The sequence below is a fragment of the Colletes latitarsis genome, chromosome 12, assembly GCF_051014445.1.
Source record: "Colletes latitarsis isolate SP2378_abdomen chromosome 12, iyColLati1, whole genome shotgun sequence".
Classification (NCBI taxonomy): Eukaryota; Metazoa; Arthropoda; class Insecta; order Hymenoptera; family Colletidae; genus Colletes; species Colletes latitarsis.
The window spans coordinates 17,915,423-17,932,181 of NC_135145.1; the positions used below are offsets into that span (position 1 = coordinate 17,915,423).

The 16,759-nt window shown below is 31.9% G+C and overlaps 1 protein-coding gene across 3 annotated transcripts in view; it reads right to left on the reverse strand.

Annotated features, from left to right (window-relative positions):
- LOC143349120 (SPARC-related modular calcium-binding protein 2-like) overlaps positions 1-16,759 on the reverse strand; it is a 142,306-nt gene that overhangs the window by 105,341 nt on the left and 20,206 nt on the right. Inside the window, exon 1 of one of the 3 annotated variants that reach the window (XM_076780094.1) lies at positions 16,299-16,389. The exons of the other annotated variants lie outside the window; for them this stretch is intronic. The gene's annotated coding sequence lies outside the window, so the exon portion shown is untranslated. Of the gene's footprint in view, positions 1-16,298; positions 16,390-16,759 lie in introns of those variants that run through there. 3 annotated transcript variants of the gene reach the window in all.

Below are 16,759 nucleotides of genomic sequence, written 5' to 3' on the forward strand. Positions count from 1 at the left end.
ACCCAAGTAAACAATTCTTAACAAAATCGTAACATTTTCTTCCAGAACAAGGTCGAACTATAACCTATCAAGAACCTACTATAACCTATCTTTCCAAATCAAAATTTTGGTGAATCAATACTGACATTATCGTAATTTTAATGCATCTTGATCAATTACTTTATACTATATTAAAAACGATTATTCAGGTAAACAATTCTTAACAATATCGTGAACGTTTTCTTCTAAAACAAATTCAAATTATAACCTATCTTTCCAGACCGAAATTTAGTAAACCAATACTGCCATTATTGTAATTTTAATTTTTTCATACAAAACGAGTTCCAATCATAACCTACCAAAAACTTACCATAACCTATCTTTTTATATCGAAATTTTGTAAACCAATACTGACATTATCGTAATTTTAATGCATCTTGACAAATAACATTATACTCTTTTAAAAATCATCGTCAAAGTAAACAATTCTTTATGAAATCATGTACGTTTTCATATAAAATAAGTTTGTATCATGACCTATCAAAAATCTACCATAACCTATCTTTCCATATAGAAATTTTGTAAACCAATACTGACATTATGGTAATTTTAACGCATCGTAAACAATAGCTGCATAGGATATTAAAATCATCATCCAAGTAAACAATTCTTTATGAAATCGTGTACGTTTTCTTCTAAAACAAGTTCGAATTATAACCTATCAAGAACCTACTATAACCTATCTTTCCAAATCGAAATTTTGTAAATCAATACTGTCATTATCGTAATTTTAACGCTTCTTGATCAATAACTTTATACTATATTAAAAACGATTATTCAGGTAAACAATTCTTAACAATATCGTGAACGTTTTCTTCTAAAACAAATTCAAATTATAACCTATCTTTCCAGACCGAAATTTAGTAAACCAATACTGCCATTATTGTAATTTTAATTTTTTCATACAAAACGAGTTTGAATCATAACCTACCAAAAACTTACCATAACCTATCTTTTTATATCGAAATTTTCTAAACTAATACTAACATTATTATAATTTTAACGCACCCTGACCAATAACTTATACAATATTAAAAATCAACACCCAAGTAAACAATTCTTAACAAAATCGTAACATTTTCTTCCAGAACAAGGTCGAACTATAACCTATCAAGGACCTATCATAACCTCTTAGTGTACTTCTCGTTAAAAACGTAGTTGAATTACCAACTATCAGAAAAAAACGCAATTACTTAGCATATTTTTAAAAATCATAACTATTGGAATACAAAATACCCACCCCGTGGGTCTTTTTTAAGGATTAATTATCCTGACACGAAGTAACGTTCTTTTTCTTTCGTTTGTAAACTGCTAAAAAGGTCGCGTCGCATCGGTGGCCCGAGGATCCTGTATGCACAGCGTTGTTGAACACAGTTTGGAAAACGCTGGCTGCCGTTTAGGTACCTCGGCGATCGGTAGACGCGACGAACAGGCTGAACGGCACGGATGCAAAAAGGAACGAGGAACAAAAGGCAGAAAGGGGAATATCTGCTAACACCTGAGCATTCGGGAGACGCTCTGCGTGTCGCAATGCGCGGCAAGATGCGCGTGTGTTCGCCGCGGCGAGGAGAGAAGGAGAACGAGGGAAAGAAGAGAGGACCTCGTAAGATATTGGCTCTCCCCAAACAGGTTTCTTAGACACATTCTTTCTGGGCTTGATGCTCGCCATTCGTGCAGCCAGCTTACTTATTAATTATTGCTCGTCTCGCGGGCATTAAAACGCGAAAGTCACGGGCGACACGTTCCAATTTAGAAATACCCCGATTAGGTTAGAAATTTTTTTTTTTTACGCGAACCACGAACACTTATTCGCCTATTAGGCTGACCAAGCGTACCATCGATTCGATGCACGCGCAACCGATGTTCATGGTGGTTTTCGTGGCTCGTTACTTCGAACAAAGATGGTTCGTTCGCTGTCTAGCGAGATTCAATAATTCCACTGGCGTGGAAACAGTAACATAGATGATATACAGATAACTATATATTAAATGTATTGTGTAGTTCGAGGGAATAGTGATTTTTAATTCTGTGAGTTTGTTCAGTAATATTTGGCAGCAATAATGTCATGTGATTTGAACAAGTTAATAATAAATATAGAGATTACGATAATTGAATGTTATATTTTTTAATCGTATATGTTTCTGATTTTTGCAATATTTACGTAAAGTAAATTTTTTTAAATTTTGCAATACAGGGTGTTCGGACACCCGTGGGAAAAATTTTAATGGGGGATTCCAGAGGCCAAAATAAGACGAAAATCAGGGATACCAATTTGTTGATGGAGGGTTCGTTAAAAAGTTAATAACAATTAAATTCAAAAATTTCGAACCGTTCTGGAAAAATTATTTTCGCTTGTAGGGCTCAATTACAATCATTTTTGGTGAATAAACCTACCCCCGAAATCATACTCAGTTTCGAGAAAAAAATTCGAGAAAGTGTGAAATTTTTCGACGAAATTAAAATATTTCAAATCGTTCTGAAAAAAATATTGTTAACTTTGGGGGTCAATTGCAATCATTTTTGGTGAATAAACCTAACCCCGAAATCCTACTCAGTTTAGAGAAAAAAATTCGAGAAAGTGTGAAATTTTTCGACGAAATTAAAATATTTCAAATCGTTCTGAAAAAAATATTGTTAACTGTGGGGGTCAATTGCAATCATTTTTGGTGAATAAACCTAACCCCGAAATCCTACTCAGTTTAGAGAAAAAAATTCGAGAAGGTGTGAAATTTTTCGACGAAATTAAAATATTTCAAATCGTTCTGAAAAAAATATTGTTAACTTTGGGGGTCAATTGCAATCATTATTGGTGAATAGACATACCCCCGAAATCCTACCCACTTTCGAGAAAAAAATTCGAGTAGGTGCTGAAAATTTTGGGTGAAAAAAAGACTTTCGAATCGTCTTGGAAAAATTATTTTTAGTTGCAGGGGTCAATTGCAAGCATTTTTGGTCAACAGACATACCCCCGAAATCCTACTCAGATTCGAGAAAAAAATTCCTTACCGGAAATTTAATTTCTGACCAGAAATCTTCCCCGAAAATTTCATGCGAATCTTTAAAATGTCATAACTCCTGAATGAATTGGACGATTTTCATTTTTAAAAAAGCAAACTACGCGTATTTCGGTGGAGAATATGTATGAATGGCAAAAATATTTGAAGAGTTCGTCCTTGACCCCGCAAAATGAGAAAAACCCCCATAAAAATGCTCCAATTTTCAAACAGCTATAACTTCTACAATTGTGAATATATTTCAATGAAACTTTTTTCTGAAGTAGAGCTCATAGTTACCTACAAGAAAGTATTAGACATCTTTTCTGTAAAGCGTCAAACAAAATTACTAAAAATAAAATAGGAATTGTTAAGAAAAATCTACAGGTAAGTGCCTAAATTTTTCGGCGAAAACAAAATTTTTCAAATCGTTCTAAAAAAATTATTTTCAGTTACGGAGGTCAATTACAGTAATTTTTGGTGAATAAACCTACCCCCAAAATCCTACACAGTTTCGAGAAAAAAATTCCTTACCGAAAATTTAATTTCTGATCAGAAATCTTGCCCCGAAAATTTCATGCGAATCTTTAAAATTTCATAACTCCTGAATGAATTGGACAATTTTCATTTTTAAAAAAGCAAACTACGCGTATTTTGGTGGAGAATATGTACAAATCGCAAGAATATTCGAAGAGTTGGTCCTTGACCCCGCAAAATGAGAAAAACCCCCATAAAAATGCTCCAATTTTCAAACAGCTATAACTTCTACAATTGTGAATATATTTCAATGAAACTTTTTTCTGAAGTAGAGCTCATAGGTACCTACAAGAAAGTATTAGACAACTTCTCTGTAAAGCGACAAACAAAATTACTAAAAATAAAAATAGAATCTTTAAAAAAAATCGACTGGGGGTAGGTGTCTAAATTTTTCGACGAAAAAAAGATTTTTTAAATCGTTCTAAAAAATTATTTTCAGTTACGGGGGTCAATTACAATATTTTTTGGTGAATAAACCTACCCTCGAAATCCTATCCATTTTCTAGAAAAAAATTCGAGAATGTGTGAAATTTTTCAACGAAATTAAAATATTTCAAATCCTTCTGAAAAAAATATTGTTAGCTGTGGGGGTCAATTACAATAAATTTTGATGAATAGACATACCCCCGAAATCCTATCAATTTTCTAGAAAAAAATTCGAAAAGGTATGAAATTTTTCGACGAAATTAAAATATTTCAAATCGTTCTGAAAAAAATATTGTTAGTTGAGGGGGTTAATTGCAATCATTTTTGGTGAATAGACATACCCCCGAAATCCTATCCATTTTCTAGAAAAAAATTCAGTACGGTCGGAACTTTAAACGTTAATAACTTTTTAACGAAGTCTCTATCAACAAATTGGTATTCTTGATTTTCGTCTTATTTTGGCCTCCAGAATCCCTCATTAAAATTTTTCCCACGGTTGAACCGAACTAAAAATTATTTAACAAAGAATAAAAGTTAAATATTTTTTTGATTTTATAACACAAAATTGTATACATTTATTTTTATTTCAAGAGAAATTTACTTTTCCCATGGACTTGTGCTTTCTTAAGAATCGAAAACGTAATTTCATTGATTCGAAAGTGGCGTAAGTCCAATCATAGCCATCAAAAACATATTATCTCTTAAATAATGTTAATTATACTAATTGGGATTTAACCAGTTAGCTGTGTTTGACGAGTATACTCGTCATGGAAAAGTGGCAAGATTTTGTGTCATGACTTTTATAAAATAAATCTATCTTTTTAATGCAATATTTTAACAGCGACACCTACTCTATGCTTGACGACTATACTCGTCATCGATCGATTTTCGTGACAGAAATTCGCACTTTGAACACGGAGCTCACAGTCAACTGGTTAACAAAAACATTATTCTCCTCTGTTGTCTGTTTCTCATATTTACAAAGGGTCTAGCCGAATAAGCATGGTAAAAGTGCCCCCAAACCAAATTGAACGGGATTAATACCACTCGATAGGTGGTTCAAAGAAACCCCTTTTTCCAAAGTTTCAATCCGGTATCTCTACTACAGGGGTAATTACGGGGTGAAAATCATTTTTTGGTTTATCCTTAATATCTCCCGTTCTACTGAATTAAAGATTATGAAAAAAATCATGGTTATTCTATCGATTGATGTACACGTTTGAGAATTTTTTCAGAATTTTTGGATGCAAATTCGATTTTTAAAAAATTCGAAAATATTTTAACCGTCGATTTTTTGTCGAAGTTATCAAGTGACCACATTTGTTTTTATACAGTATAAAGCTCTCAAAAGAATTAGTAATCCCTAATTTTTTCAGATTTTTCGAAGAGGTGGAACGTAGTCAAAAAAATAAAAAATGATTAAAAAATAGTGAAAAAGCTTTATATCGTCTTAATTACTTGCGTGACCATGCTCATATTTTTACAGCTATAGCATAACATTATGACTATTAATGCATAATTTTTTCAGATTTTTTGGAAAAGTGCATTATTGTTAAATAAATATGAATTCATGTTCCCTACTTCTTCATACCAAAAAAGGCCGCACATGCTTTTAAAATAGATATAATTAAAATATATTTGTTTACATACTTTGTTAACTGGTCGCTAGATGTAATTTCAAATATGTACGTGTGATACTGGACTCCTGTTGATTAGAACCACTACGGCGCCGCGCGGCGCGATGCGATGATCATTTTGGTACAGCATCCTTGTGTATATAATATATAAAATTAATATTATAATATATAATATATATTATGTACATGAAGTTTTTTAAATATTCCTTAAATATTTTTGCTTTAATTAAAATAAATGATCTAAACAAGGTTTACCTGCTATTATTATTAACCGATTTACTCGACTTCCCAGAAATGACCGAACAAGATCTAAGAATATTTTTTACGGGATCGTATCAATTTTCCCAAGCAATATCCGATCTTGCCGAAATAATGAATGAACAAAATGAAATAAACCTCAGTTATCTAAAACAAAACGAAAATATAGTTCAGTTCAAAGTGCAATCACGACATATTAATAAAAAACTGTACAAGTGCTACATAGACTATACATCAAATTCAACGGGCTACTCGGGAATTAGACGATATTTTTGCGAATGTGCAAGTGGTAACAGGACAATTGGATGCTGCTCCCATATAGCTGCGATAATTTATTATCTATCGCATGCCAGATACACTTCAAAAATAATAAAACCTGCAGAAATACTGAGTAAATTATTTGAAAGTGAAAAAGTAAATCCTGTAATAAATGATGACAGCGATGAAGATTGAAGAACAAACCGAGTTATTAATGCTGGCAATAAAAATAATAGCAGGTAAACCTTGTTTAGATCATTTATTTTAATTAAAGCAAAAATATTTAAGGAATATTTAAAAAACTTCATGTATATAATATATATTATAATATTAATTTTATATATTATATACACAAGGATGCTGTACCAAAATGATCAGCGCATCGCGCCGCGCCGTAGTGGTTCTAATCAAGAGGAGTCCAGTATCACACGTACATATTTGAAATTACATCTAGCGACCAGTTAACAAAGTATGTAAACAAATATATTTTAATTATATCTATTTTAAAAGCATGTGCGGCCTTTTTTGGTATGAAGAAGTAGGAAACATGAATTCATATTTATTTAACAATAATGCACTTTTCCAAAAAATCTGAAAAAATTATGCATTAATAGTCATAATGTTATGCTATAGCTGTAAAAATATGAGCATGGTCACGCAAGTAATTAAGACAATATAAAGCTTTTTCACTATTTTTTAATCATTTTTTATTTTTTTGATTACGTTCCACCTCTTCGAAAAATCTGAAAAAATTAGGGATTACTAATTCTTTTGAGAGCTTTATACTGTATAAAAACAAATGTGGTCACTTGATAACTTCGACAAAAAATCGACGGTTAAAATATTTTCGAATTTTTTAAAAATCGAATTTGCGTCCAAAAATTCTGAAAAAATTCTCAAACGTGTACATCAATCGATAGAATAACCATGATTTTTTTCATAATCTTTAATTGAGTAGAACGGGAGATATTAAGGATAAACCAAAAAATGATTTTCACCCCGTAATTACCCCTGTAGTAGAGATACCGGATTGAAACTTTGGAAAAAGGGATTTCTTTGAACCACCTATCGAGTGGTATTAACCCAGTTCAATTTGGTTTGGGGGCACTTTTACCATGCTTATTCGGCTAGACCCTTTAATCTCAAACCCTTCGATACCCCGAGTCGAACATAAATGGACTTACGCCATTTTCAAACTAAACCGCTCAATTCACGCCTCACCCTGTATATTTGCACTCGCGAGATAAAAGGAGGAGTTTGAATGAAAATCAGATAAGAGGGAGCCGGGGATGAGATAGGGGAATTGCGAATACTTGGAAGCGAGCTCGTGTCTCTTTTTCCAGGTAGCGGCGACTGTTAAGCGATGCACGTGCGCTGTTCGACACCTTCGCGGCCGGGTGTCCGGATAGGCGGACCCTAGAGATCATTTTATCTCTTCCCACCGGCTGCGAGAAAGTCGAGATTACGCGGAAGCGGGCTCCTCTCCGGCCCGTGCACGGTGAAAAGAATTTCTCTCTCGATTTGCATACGTTCAATGTTAACGAACGAAATTCCAGCCCGCCCGGTAATGAGGAGTGTCGCTACGCGTATAATAACGTAACCGAAGACCATTTTCTCACTAGATTATGGATAAAGCGTCGGGAATGTAACCGGGGAGTCTCTCGCGTGTAATTTTAATTTTACGTCATCGTCTTACGAGTTCAACGAATCTGGTCTATAGATATTATAAAATTGGGCGCGTTTGTGGGTTCCATTGTGTGGTGATTTGATGTTACGTTACTGTAGTTTTTGACACCGTTGTGGTTCTCACTCATTATGGGGAACTCTAGTTCCTGACGTATCGACAGTCTTACTGTTTTGGAAGTGAGAACCACTATTCACGTCATCGTCTTACGAGTTCAATGAAACTGGTCTATAGATATTATAAAATTAGGCGCGTTTGTGGGTTCCATTGCGTGGTGATTTGATGTTACGTTACTGTAGTTTTTGACATCGTTGTGGTTCTCACTCATTATGAGAAACTCTAGTTCCTGACGTATCGACAGTGTGACAGTTTTGGAAATGAGAACCACTATCATGCGCACGCAACTGTTCGCAGATTACTGTTCTACGGGCGGAACTTTAAACATTAATAAGTTTTTAACGAAGCGCCAATCAAGAAATTGGTATTCTTCATTTTCGTCTTATTTTGGCGCCTAGAATCTCCCATTAAAATTTTTCCCAGGGGTTCCGAACACCCTATATGCACCCTGTATATACTATGTATATAGGGCGTTCGACCACCCTTGGGAAAAATTTTAATGAGGGATTCTAGAGGCCAAAATAAGACGAAAATCAAGAATATCAATTTTTTGATTGAGGCTTAGTTAAAAAGTTATTAACAATTGAATTCAAAAATTTCGAATCGTTCTGAAAAAATTATTTTCGGTTGTGGGGGTCAATTACAAGCATTTTTGGTCGTTAGACATACCCCCGAAATTCTACGCGTTTTCGAGAAAAAAATTCGAATAGTTGGACAAATTTTTCGACAAAATTAAAAAATATCAAATCGTTCTAAAAAAATTATTTTTAGTTGCAGGGATAAATTACAATAATTTTTGGTGAACAGACATACCCCCGAAATCTTGCGCGTTTTCGAGGAAAAAATTCGAATAGTTGGACAAATTTTTCGACAAAATTAAAAAATATTAAATCGTTCTAAAAAAATTATTTTTAGTTGCAGGGATCAATTACAATCATTTTTAGTGAATAGACATACATCAAAAATCCTACGGACTTTAGAGAAAAAAATTCTTTACTGAAAATATAATGTAAGGTTAGAAATGTTGCCCCAAAATTGCATGAGTATGTTTAAAAAATCATAACTTCTGGACGGATTGGAGGATTTTAATGTTTCAAAAGGCAAACGACGCGTATTTTTGTGAAGAATATGTAGAAATTTTAAAAATATTCGAAAAGTTGTTCTTTAAACCCATAAAATGAAAAAAACACCATTAAGTGATCCCATTTTTAAAGGTCCATAACTCCTATAATAGTCAAGAGATTTCATTGAAATTTAATCTGGAAGTAATGCTCATCGAAACTTACAAAAAAGTACTACACAACATTTCCGTACAACGTCAAACAAATTTAATAAAAATCAAAAACAAATTTTTAAGAAAAATCGGCAGGGTAGGTGCTTAAATTTTTCAACGAAAAAAAAAATTTCAAATCGTTCTGGAAAAATTATTTTCGGTTGTGGAGGTCGATTATAATTATTTTTGGTGAACAGACATAACTCTGAAATCCTACTCACTTTCGAGAAAAAAATTCGAGTAGGTCGAAAAATTTTTCGACAAAATGAAAATATTTCAAATCCTTCTGAAAAAATTATTTTTAGTTGTAGAGGTCAATTACAATCATTTTTGGTGAATCGACATATCCCCGAAATCCTACGCATTTTCGAGAAAAAAATTCAGAAAAGTGAAAATATTTTTCGACGAAATTCAAAAATCTCAAATCATTCTAAAAAAATTATTTTCGGCTGCGAGTGTCAATTAGAATCATTTTTGGTGAATAGACATACCCCCGAAATCCTACGCATTTTCGAGAAAAAAATACAAAACTGACGGAAAATTTTTCGACAAAATTAAAATATTTCAAATCATTCTGAAAAAATTATTTCTAGTTGCGAGGGTTGAATACAATCATTTTTGGTGAATAGACATACCTCCGAAATCCTACGCATTTTAGAGAAAAAAATTCAGAAATGTGAAAAAATTTTTCAGCGAAATTCAAAAATCTCAAATCATTCTAAAAAAATTATTTTCGGCTGTGAGTGTCAATTAGAATCATTTTTGGTGAATAGACATACCCCCGAAATCCTACGCATTTTCGAGAAAAAAATACAAAACTGACGGAAAATTTTTCGACAAAATTAAAATATTTCAAATCATTCTGAAAAAATTATTTTTAGTTGCGAGGGTTGAATACAATCATTTTTGGTGAATAGACATATCCCCGAAATTCTACGCATTTTAGAGAAAAAAATTCAGAAATGTGAAAAAATTTTTCAACGAAATTCAAAAATTTCAAATCATTCTAAAAAAATTATTTTCGGCTGCGAGTGTCAATTAGAATCATTTTTGGTGATTACACATACCCCTGAAATCCTACGCATTTTCGAGAAAAAAATTCAGAAAGGTGAAAAAATTTTTCGACAAAATTAAAATATTTCAAATCCTTCTGAAAAAATTATTTTTAGTTGCGAGGGTTGAATACAATCATTTTTGGTGAATAGACATATCCCCGAAATCCTACGCATTTTAGAGAAAAAAATTCGGAAATGTGAAAATATTTTTCAACGAAATTCAAAAATCTCAAATCATTCTAAAAAAATTATTTTCGGCTGCGAGTGTCAATTAGAATCATTTTTGGTGATTACACATACCCCTGAAATCCTACGCATTTTCGAGAAAAAAATTCATTACCGCAAATATAATGTTTGGCCAGAGATCTGTGATTATATTCCTTATTTTTATCACTCTACGTAGATATAGTCCAATTATCCGTGGTACAAAATTGTAATGCGAGATTTTAGAGGTCAAAATAAGACGAAAATCAAGAATACCAATTTGTTGATGGAGGCTTCATTAAAAAGTTATTAACGTTTAAAGTTCCGTCTGTAATAGTGGTTCTCACTCATCATGAGAAACTCTATTTCTTAGTCTTTTTTTTTCCCATGTTGACAAACATGCACGCCATCTGTTGTTTTAGTATAACAGTTGAACAGTACAGTACCATGTATGCAACGATTCTTGCAATATCAAACATAACCTAAAAAGTACATGCGTCGTTTTTTATTGTCTAATCCCTATAACCTCCGCTACAATCGCTAATGTACGTATAGACAGGGACAAAATTTAGTCAATGCCTCTCTATTCTACAATACTATAAAACTATTCTAATTTAATTAAGTTTTCTAATTTAATTCTTGTATTTTTTCAAAAATACAACGTTGACAAAATTTAGTGAACATTGCTTACGTTTATCACTCTCGTTAACAGAAGTTTAAATATATAGAATAATATAATAATCGATTTTGAAAATATGCGGGGCACGAGTTCGCAATTTATCTAATTAGAAATTCTTCCTTCCAATTATAAAATATTTTCGATATTTCAGTTTGGACAAAAACTCAAGCTTTCTGCTCATAAATTATTATCGTATTTATTGACCGTTAAAAAAAATGATTCTAAGTCAGAAATTATGGAACACGCTGTATATAAATTTCTTCAAGGATACCCAGCACAGACGATCGAAGATAGTTTAAATAATGTAATATGAAGTTATCTGCTACAATTGCGAATAAATATTCATAATTAAATTTCCCAATGATATAACACGCCAACACGATGTTGTCACGATCTCAAAGTTAATAGATGCCATGGGTCAGTGTCAATTTAAATTGTAGTTTACTTTGTACAAAGCAATTCGTCCCTGAAAAGGTTAAAATGATACAAGAAAACTCTACGTCCACAGTTGTTAAACTGTGACGTATTATAAAAATTATTATTATCATTAAATACGTATCGACGTATTTGTAGAAACAGATGTTCCGGCCATTTTGTACGTTCGAAATGAAAAATGAAAACAGATACTTAATTAGGATGAGTTTCGTAGGTTCTAAAATGAAAGAAATAAGTTAATTTATATTTAATTAATGGTAACATTCTGAAGTTTAATTCTCAATTTTTTCAATTGATTTTAGTACTGGATTTGCATTTTCATGAATTAAAAAAGATATGAAAGAAACGAGAAGTTTGGACATCGAATTTTGTACACATTTATATTAATACCTCCTCAGTGGATTTCAATTTTCGAATTTACGAGTGAAACACAAACAGAAATTAATTTATAAAAATGCAACAATCAAGAATGATACCTTCAACAATACTAATTTCTGTTAATATCGACGACCATAATGTAACCTGTATAATACTTATTTACAGGTGGTAATGTCTCCAATATGGCTATCTAATATACAGGGTGTTCGGCCACCACTGGGAAAAATTTTAATGGAAAATTCTAGAGGCCAAAATAAGACAAAAATCAAGAATACCAATTTGTTGATGGAGGCTTCGTTAAAAAGTTATTAACGTTTAAAGTTACGCCCGTAATGAATTTTTTTTCTAGAAAGAGGGTAGGATTTCGGGGGTAGGTCTATTTACCAGAAATTATTGTAATTGGCCCCCGCAACCGAAAATAATTTGTCCAGAACGATTTGAAATTTTTTAATTTTGTCAAAAAAATTTCACACATTTTCGAATTTTTTTCTCGAAAATGAGTAAAATTTCGAGGGTATGTTTAATGACCAAAAATGATTGTAATTGACACCCGGAACTGAAAATAATTTTTACAGAACGATTTGAAATTTTTTTTTCGCCGAAAAAATTAGGCACCTACCCCTTGTCGATTTTTCTTAAAAATTCGTTTTTGATTTTTAGTAATTTTGTTTGACGCCCTACAGAAAAATTGACTAATACTTTCTTGTAGGTAACTGTGAGCTCTACTTCAGAAAAAAGTTTCATTAAAATATATTCACAATTGTCGGAGTTATGGCTGTTTGAAAATTGGAGCATTTTTATGGGGGTTTTTCTCATTTTGCGGGGTCAAGGAAGAACTTTTTCAATATTGTTAGAATTTCTACATATTTTCCACTAAAATACGCCTTGACTGCATTTTAAAAAATTAAAATCCTCCAATCCGTTCAGGAGTTATGAATTTTGTTTCATCAGTTTTATGAACTGATTCAGGAATTTTTTTCTCGAAAATGCGTAGGATTTCGGGGGTATGTCTAATGACCAAAAATGCTTGTAATTGACTCTCGTAACTAAATATTATTTTTTTTAGTATGATTTGAAATTTTTAATTTCGTCTAAAAATTTCAGAACCTCCTCGATTTTTTTTCTCGAAAGTGGGTAGGATTTCGGAGATATGTCTAATGACCAAAAATGCTTGTAATTGACCCTCTTAACTAAATATAATTTTTTTAGTATGATTTGAAATTTTTTAATTTCGTCTAAAAATTTCAAAACTTACTCGAATTTTTTTCTCGAAAGTGAGTAGGATTTCAGAGTTATGTCTATTCCCCAAAAATAATTATAATCGACCTCCACAACCGAAAATAATTTCTCCAGAATGATTTGAAATTTGTTTTTCATCGAAAAATTTAGGCATCTACCCCCTGTCGATTTTTCTTAAAAATTCGTTTTTGATTTTTATTAAATTTGTTTGACGCTATACGGAAATATTGTTTAGTACTTTTTTGTGGGTATCCATGAGCTCTATTTCCAGACGAAATATCAATGAAATCTATTGACTATTCTGGGAGTTATGGCCGCTTGAAAATTAGACCATTTTTATAGGGTTTCATCAATTTTACGGAGTTAAGGAGCAACTTTTTTCATATTTTTAGAATTTCTACATATTCTTCACCAAAATACGCGTAATTTTCATTTTGAAACATTAAAATCCCCCAATCCGTTCAAAAGTTATGTGTTTTGTTTCATCAGTTTTATGAACTGATTCAGGAATTTTTTTCTCGAAAATGCGTAGGATTTCGGGGGTATGTCTAATGACCAAAAATGCTTGTAATTGACCATCGTAACTAAATATTATTTTTTTTAGTATGATTTGAAATTTTTAATTTCGTCTAAAAATTTCAGAACCTCCTCGATTTTTTTTCTCGAAAGTGGGTAGGATTTCGGAGATATGTCTAATGACCAAAAATGCTTGTAATTGACCCTCTTAACTAAATATAATTTTTTTAGTATGATTTGAAATTTTTTTAATTTCGTCTAAAAATTTCAAAACCTACTCGAATTTTTTTCTCGAAAGTGAGTAGGATTTCAGTGTTATATCTGTTAACCAAAAATGACTGTAATTGACGTCCACAACCGAAAATAATTTTTTCCAGAACGATTTGAAATTTTTTTTTTTCATCGAAAAATTTCAACAACTACCACCTGTCGATTTCTCTTCAAAATTCGTTTTTGATTTTTATTAAATTTGTTTGACGCTGTACGGAAATATTGTTTAGTACTTTTTTGTGAGTATCCATGAGCTCTATTTCCAGACTAAATTTCAATGAAATCTATTGACTATTCTGGGAGTTATGGCCGTTTGAAAGTTAGACTATTTTTATAGGGTTTTTGTCAATTTTACGGAGTTAAGGAACAACTTTTCGAATATTTTTAGAATTTCTATATATTCTTCACAAAAATATGCATTGTTTGCCGTTTGAAACATTAAAATCCCCCAATCCGTTCAGAAGTTATGAATTTTGTTTCATCAGTTTTATGAACTGATTCAGGAATTTTTTTCTCGAAAATGCGTAGGATTTCGGGGGTATGTCTAATGACCAAAAATGCTTGTAATTGACTCTCGTAACTAAAAATATTTTTTTCAGAATGATTTGAAATATTTTAATTTTGTCGAAAAATTTTTCAACCTATTCGAATTTTTTTCTCGAAAGTGGGTAGGATTTCGGAGATATGTCTAATGACCAAAAATGCTTGTAATTAACCCTCGTAACTAAATATAATTTTTTTTAGTATGATTTGAAATTTTTTAATTTCGTTTAGAAATTTCAAAACTTACTCGAATTTTTTTCTCAAAAATGGGTAGGATTTCAAAGGTATGTATAATGACCCAAAATGATTGTATTCGACCCTCGCAACTAAAAATATTTTTTTTAGTATAATTTGAAATTTTTTAATTTCGTTTAAAAATTTCAAAACCTACTCGAATTTTTTTCTCAAAAATGGGTAGGATTTCGTGGGTATGTCCAATGACCAAAAATGCTTGTAATTGACGCTCGTAACTAAATATTATTTTTTTTAGTATAATTTGAAATTTTTTAATTTCGTCTACAAATTTCAAAACCTACTGGAATTTTTTTCTCAAAAATGGGTAGGATTTCGTGGGTATGTCCAATGACCAAAAATGCTTGTAATTGCCCCTCGTAACTAAATATAATTTTTTTTAGTATAATTTGAAATTTTTTAATTTCGTCTAAAAATTTCAAAACCTACTCGAATTTTTTTCTCAAAAATGGGTAGGATTTCGTGGGTATGTCCAATGACCAAAAATGCTTGTAATTGACCCTCCTAACTAAATATTATTTTTTTTAGTATAATTTGAAATTTTTTAATTTCGTCTAAAAATTTCAAAACCTACTCGAATTTTTTTCTCAAAAATGGGTAGGATTTCGTGGGTATGTCCAATGACCAAAAATGCTTGTAATTGACCCTCGTAACTAAATATTATTTTTTTTAGTATGATTTGAAATTTTTAATTTCGTCTAAAAATTTCAGAACCTACTCGATTTTTTTTCTCGAAAGTGAGTAGGATTTTGTGGGAATTTTGGCGATGCAAATGGGCAACACTCAGCTAACTTTCGGCAAAACACATTTATTCAGCACGAGGCTTTGTTACAGACAAAAGACATACGGTTCCAGGGGGGAAAAAAGGTAAGTCAGATTGTCTCTAGGTGGCGCTTTATTTCCAACAGATTTCAGGGTTATGTCTATTCACCAAAAATAATTGAATTCGACCTCCACAACCAAAAATAATTTTTTCAGAATGATTTGAAATTTTTTAATTTAATTTTTTAATAACTTTTTAACGACGCCTCCATCAAGAAATTGATATTTTTAATTTTCGTCTTATTTTGGCCTCTAGAATCTCCCACTAAATTTTTCCCCAACGGTGACCGAACACCCTGTATTACTAATATTTCGAACGCTGCAGTTGAACCTTAACACATATGTATAAAGCTTCCCTCTTAATATCGACGTTTCTGTCACGAGTAATATATTACCAATATTTACATACGATAATGATGCCTCAAATAATGTGACTACCATATTACTAATATCTCGAACGCTGCACTCGAGCCTGACATCTTTAATACCATTCTAACGATATCAATGTTTCTACTCTGACTACTATATTATCAAATCCTACATGCTGATAGTAATGTCTCTAATGTGACTAGTATGTTAATATACAATATATCGAGAACGTTGCACTCGAGCATGACATGTTTAATAGTTCCATAATGATATCAAAGTGTCTATAATAACTAGTATATTAGCAATATTCATACCTGTTTATATCGATGTCAGTAACGTGGTTATGGCAAACAGCTCTAACACTTAAGTTTAACATCTTTACGCGTGTTAAGATTTATCCTCTATCGATTATTACTCAGAAATATGGGCAAAATAAACGCGCGTTTCCGGCTGTAAAGGCGAACAACTAAAGTAAGGTTATATTTCTATAAGTGTATACAGATGGCGCTCGTACATCGTATCTACATAAGGCGGTAAGTTTAAACTCTACAACACGCGATTTTGGTATATTCCTAGCAAACGGCCCGTTTACCGATCGAGGTGAGTTATACGTCATTCGATTCGTCTAATTCAGTACATTATTGATATGTATTTCATTATCTGCGGAAATTCGTTATTTTTGTATAAACTTGTTGTAAAGTTACAGTAAAAAAGTAAGGTTAAGTATATTTTGACAGGTTTACAGGTGGAAACAAGTGACTATCGTTACCGTGCT